The sequence below is a fragment of the Topomyia yanbarensis genome, chromosome 1 (genome assembly GCF_030247195.1).
Source record: "Topomyia yanbarensis strain Yona2022 chromosome 1, ASM3024719v1, whole genome shotgun sequence".
Classification (NCBI taxonomy): Eukaryota; Metazoa; Arthropoda; class Insecta; order Diptera; family Culicidae; genus Topomyia; species Topomyia yanbarensis.
Window position 1 is genome coordinate 131,924,956 of NC_080670.1, and position 6,261 is coordinate 131,931,216.

Here is a 6,261-nt window from a genome sequence, read left to right on the forward strand (position 1 = left end):
ACTGAATCAAAAGCCCCCTTTATATCTAGGAAAACTGATGCCATCTGCTCTTTGCTAGCATAAGCCATTTGAATTTCTGTTAAGAGCAACGCAAGACAATCGTTCGTCCCTTTGCCTTTGCGGAAACCAAATTGTGTATCTGACAGTAAGCCATTTGCTTCAACCCAATTATCGAGGCGAAACAAGATCATTTTCTCGAACAACTTTCGGATACAGGACAGCATCGCAATTGGTCGATACGAGTTGTGGTCGGAGGCTGGTTTTCCTGGTTTTTGAAAGGTGATGACCTTCACTTGCCTCCAGTCATGAGGGACAATATTACCCTCAAGAAACTTATTAAATAAATTCAACAAGCGTCTCTTGGCAGAGTCTGGCAGATTCTTTAACAAGTTAAATTTGATTCTGTCTGGCCCTGGGGCTTTATTGTTACATGATAAGAGAGCAAGTGAGAACTCCACCATCGAAAACGGTGTTTCGTTCGCGTTATTGTGAGGGGACGCGGCGCGGTAGATCTTCTGTGCCGGGGCGGAATCCGGACAAACCTTCTTGGCAAATTCGAATATCCAACGGTTTGAATATTTCACGCTCTCATTAGTACTGTTTCGGTTTCGTAAGCGCCGGGCCGTATTCCAAAGAGTGCTCATCGATGTTTCTCTCGTTAGTCCGTCGACGAACCGGCGCCAGAAGTTACGTTTTTTTGGCTTTTATCAAACTCTCCGTGCGCGTTTCCGCCATCGCGTACTGTCGGTAGCTAGCTGGCAGCCCGTCGTCCCGGAAGGTCTTATACACAGCGGCCTTCTCCGCGTACACGTCTGAGCACTCTTTGTCCCACCATGGATTGGGAGGACGCCCGCGTGAGTTCGCGTCTGGCACGCGTTTAGTCTGAGCTTGAATCGCGGTATCGAGAATCAAGCCAGTCAGGAACCCGTACTCTTCCTCCGGAGGAAGCTCTTGAGTGCACTCGATTTTGTCGGATATCGCGGACGCGTAGCTCTTCCAATCAATATTTCGTGTACGAAACATTGATTGTATTCGGTGGCCCTGAACCGTTAGCAATATTAATTACGATTGGCAGATGGTCGCTGCCGTGGGGATCAGAGACTACCTTCCACATGCAATCCAACCGCAGCGATGTCGAGCAGAGGGACAGATCTAAGGCGCTCGGTCGCGCTGGAGGGGCAGGAATCCGTGTCATTTCACCCGTATTCAAAATAGTCATATTGAAGTTGTCGCAAAGCTCATGGAGTAGGGTAGATCGATTATCGTCATGAAGGCAACCCCATGCCGTGCCGTGGGAGTTGAAGTCACCTAAAACTAGCCTCGGTGCGGGGAGGAGTTCCGCAATATCGCAAAGCCGTCGGTGGCTAACTGAGGCTCTAGGGGGGATGTAGGTGGAAGCAATGCAAAGGTCTTTGTCTTTAATTCTGGTTTGGCAAGCGGCAACTTCAATGCCTGGTGTCGAGGGGAGGTCGATCCGATTGAAAGAATAGCACTTTTTGATCCCCAAAAGTACTCCTCCGTAAGAGTCTTCTCGATCCAAGCGAATAATATTAAAATCGTGGAAGTGTAGGGTTATTTCTGAAGTGAGCCATGTCTCGCATAGGGCAAATGCACCGCATTTCAAATTATTTAGTAAGATTTTAAACGAATCGATTTTCGGGATAATGCTTCTGCAATTTCACTGTAGAACAGTGATTAAATCCTTGACCTCGTTCGATGAATTAGCCATCGAAGGATACAATCGCTGAAAGGAGGGGCCATTTCGCAGTGAACTGCATCAAAAATGTTTTTACTGCGGGGAGAAAGCTTATCAAGATACTTTTAAGGGGGTTAGAAATGTTTAACGCTGTAAGAATACGGTCCACAATGCCAGAGAAATTTATTAAGCCAGCGCTGTTTTCTTTCTCTGGCTGAGATATGGGAACACATGGGGTTTTTGATGTTCCTGGAAGTGCTGGGAACTCCGTTTCTGAGCTCAGGTTACTGAGACCGGGAGCGACTTGCTTCGGTTTTGCACCAGTACTTCCTTGAGTAGTTATTTTAGGGGGACCATGAAGAGACACCTTCTGGCCTTTACGACGAAGCTTGGAAGAGGAAATGTTCTTCCTTTTTCTACTACTTCTAGGCACAGCAGAAGATGTTCCCTCCTGGGGTTCATCACAGTCGCCTTCGTCAGTAGACAAGTTGGTAAAGATGTTCGTAGAGACAGGTGGCGTAGCTATCTTAAGCATTTCTGCAAAAGATCGCTTAGAGCGTCCCTGAAGGGAACGCTTAAGATTTTCCTCGCGCTGTTTGTACGCGGGACATGAAGGGAGATCATGTGGGTTTCCCCCACAGTAGAGACACTTTTCGACATCTCTACCACAGGAATCATCCGCATGATTCCCACCGCATTTCCCACAGCGGGCTTTATTGCTACAATGGGAGGCTGTGTGTCCCAATTGTTTGCAATTAGTACAGTTCATGACCCGCGGCACAAAGAGGCGAACAGGTAGACGAACCTTGTCAAAGAGGAGGTAATTGGGCAGGGCAGAGCCGGCGAAGGTCACCCGATAAGAGTCTGAGTTGACGTATATTTTCTTGCCGTCAGCTGCGACTGATGCTGAATGCAAACGTTTGCATTCCAGTATCTTCACTGGCTTAAGCATGGGGTCTTTGAAACAGCCAGTCCCATATTTTAGCAGGTCCTCGCAATTCAGACTCGAATCGGAAACGACCCCACTGACTTCAACCCTGCTAGCTGGAATATACACCCTGTACTCCTTCGTAAAGGGCTCGTAGCCAGCAATATCGTTTGCCTGAGTTGAACTGTTAACCACCACCCGAAGCTTATCAGGGCGAATTTTCGATATTTCTGTCACGGCCGAATACCGATCCGTCAGAACTCGAGAAATCTTCAACAGATTCAAACACTTTTTTTCTTTGGTCCGAAAGAAGATCACAAATGGCCCGGTGGCCGAGCTCGGATATACCTTGAGCCGGGGAGCCGATTTTATTTCGACGTCCATCTCACCTTGAGATGAACCGCCGTCAAGGGAAGTCATTTTTGCACGGGCCTATTGCCCAGTGCACGTTATTAAGACAACCAAGAAGGGGAAACGAAAACTAATACTTAGCTTGTGTAGGTAACGGTATCCAGACGGCTTACTAGAAGAACACTTCACTGACCGGCTAACGGTACTCAGAAACAGAAACACAAAAGAAGGGAAAAATACTGAAACCTCACTAGGCGTAGAGTGTACAAATAACCTTGAACGCGGATTAACACTATTTGTCGTTATAGAGTGTACGGATCGATGACAAAAGACTTCTATCTCAACTGAGTGCTCAATAACGAATGAATTATGAATATTCTAGTGTTGAACGCACATAGGCTACATATAATGTTTTTATTGTGTAGGGATCTTGGAAATTATAGCTGAAGCGTTTAATAAAACCTAGTGTGCTGTATGCTTTGTTAATTATTGTGTTATAATGATCTATGAATGTTATTTTGGAATCTATAATAACTGCTAGATCTCTTATTCTGTCACACTTTTCTACTTGTTGATTTCCCAATAAGATTCTATTGTTCTGTATGTTATTCTTTCTACTCAATGTGATGGAATTATATTTTTTTACATTCAGTTTCAGAAGGCTATACACCATGTATAAAATATATTTACTTCGTTTTGAAATGTTTGAAAGTATTCACCATTTCTTATTTCTAGAAAAAAATTCATATCATCAGCATATATAAGAATTTTTAACATTTTTTAGAATGAAGGAAATGTCGTTACCAAATTAAATAAAGAATAGCGGGCCTAAATGAGACCTTTGAGGGACTCCTGATGTAACTTAAATTGGGATTCATTTTATCCCTTTAAATCTAACAGCTTGTTCACAATATGTAAGATATGATTTACCCATGTAAGAGGTCCTGGTTCAAACCCTATTTTTTCTAATTTAAAAAGTAGCATGAGTATGTCGATGCGATCAAATGCTTTGCTAAAATCTGTATAAAGAGCTTATACATGGTTTCCGTTATCCATTGCTGTTAATGTGTAGTTAATGAACTCGAGTAGATTTGTACTTGTAGAACGCCCTTTGAAAAAACCATGTTGCGCATGGGTAATTCTGTTCTTGATTTGGTGGAATAAATTTTCATTAACATTCGCCTCGAAAATCTTGGGAATGCACGAGATGATAGCTATTCCACGATAGTTACGCACTTCGATTTTTTTTTACCATTTTTAAAAATTGGAACTAGGAAAGAGCTTTTCCATGTTTTAGGAAAACAACCTGATTCTAGAGACATGTTAAAAAGCCGAAATAAAGGAGCGGTTAGTATCATTGACAAAGTTTTTAAAAATACCGGTGGAACGCCATCAGGTCCAGGGCTTTTAGAACTATCCAAGTTTTTGAGGCATCCATGATTGTATGTACTTTTATCTGTTTAATGTCTTGAAATTTCTGGGAGAAATGAAAAGTATTCACGCTCTCGATCCTTCTCTGAAAATGTAGTGTAAACTTCTTGGAAGAATGTTGCAAAAAGATTGCTGATTTCCTCTGAGCTTCAACATTTTCTTCATTTCTTAAAATCATTTGCCAGTTTATAGCATTAAGTTTTTGCCTCAAGCTTTTATAGTTAGCGGACTCGTAATCAAATACCTCCTCAAATTAACTATCACCACGTCTGTCGTTAACATGCAAGAATATAGAAAACTCAGTGAAAAGCTTCATTCTTCCATAAGGGAGTAAGTGATTCCGTTACACAGAAGTTTTCGTCTATATTCGTCATTAACCCTTGTGAAGGCAAGCTAAAATCCTAACATTAAAGGGCAAGCCGGGCCTCTCAGGCCCGTTTAAATTCAAGCTCCTTTTTGCCTTTCTCATATAGATAGATTATGTAATCGGTCGAAATTTCGACTTTTTAAGCGAGACCCGCAGGGCCAAATCTCTTATACCATTCGATTAAGTTCTTCGAGATCGTAAAATGTCTGTATGTGTGTATGTATGTATGTATGTATGGATGTATGTATGTGGCAAATAATCTCACCGATTTTTTCAGAGATGGCTGGACCGATTTGCACAAATTCAATCTCAAATGAAAGGTACAGCCTTCCCATCGCTCGCTATTGAATTTTTTTTATTGATCCGACTTTCGGTTCTGGAGTTACGGGTTGAAGAGTACGATCACACAGCAAATTTCCATATAAACTGGTACCACCATGATGTCCAAATGATGCCATATATTAAAATGTGTGCAACATTACTTGGCTTGGCATGTCTAGATCATTAATGACCCACCGAAGGCGCTTCGATCTCATTGGCCAGCTATGACGGTTCTTGATGTCCCGGGGGAACTTACCAAGTTCCTAACATTTTTGAAGGAGAATACTAACGTTTCAATATGGGGGTCCCTTTTCAAAAATTTCTGCTGAGATATTTTCCCAGTCTTCAAATACGATTAACTTCCGTTGTACTGATCGAAATCACTATATTTTTGCACTATCTGATAGGAAATATGTGCACGTATATTGTATTTGATTCCGTAAAATGTACGTCTATTATAGATAACGAAAATAATGTAATTTGTAAAGGTTGTAATTATCTGCGCTGATTGGTCCGTACAATTCAACCAAGCAGCGAGCGTTGTTAGGACTGCCTCTTTTTTATCAAATGAACTTCGCCAGGTATAAAAACGGCACATAAGAGAAAATTCGTCAGTTTGCTTTCTGACCTCGTAGTAGCTGCTACGTTTTGTGTCGGCTCAAACTCTTCGGTTGGAATATATTCAATGACTGCAGCCAGGCATCATTCCACCCAATGATGCACAGGCGTGGCGTGCATACAATGATCAGCGCACATCGCAGAAAAAGCAGAACGCTCTTTTTCGGAGTTCAATATGCGGATTGCAAGTGTGCGCGTGCGAAGGGGTGGTTGAGTGCGAAAGACCCCGCTCTCTTGCTCTTTAAATTATGCGTGGCGGGCTCAGATAACTTCATTATTTGGTTAATTTTCTTTTGGCAAGCGGTAGTATGATTGACGATGACGATTTTAATAGCATTAGTTGTTGTGTTGTGTGAAGGAGATTATGTTGGCTTATTGGATACTGATAAAATATGTTTCTGCCGTTGATTTGATACTCGGGGCAAACTGGGATAACTTTTTACATATCATCTATGTATATGCTGTTATAAACACAGTTTAATTGTATACCTGCTGCTATAATGTATGACGGGATTTACAGACATGTCGGAATTCTACAGACTTTTGATA

The 6,261-nt window shown here is 42.2% G+C and overlaps 1 protein-coding gene across 14 annotated transcripts in view; it reads left to right on the forward strand.

Annotated features, from left to right (window-relative positions):
* Positions 1 to 6,261, forward strand: part of LOC131694307 (teneurin-a) — a 1,511,233-nt gene that overhangs the window by 1,430,780 nt on the left and 74,192 nt on the right. The window lies entirely within an intron of this gene.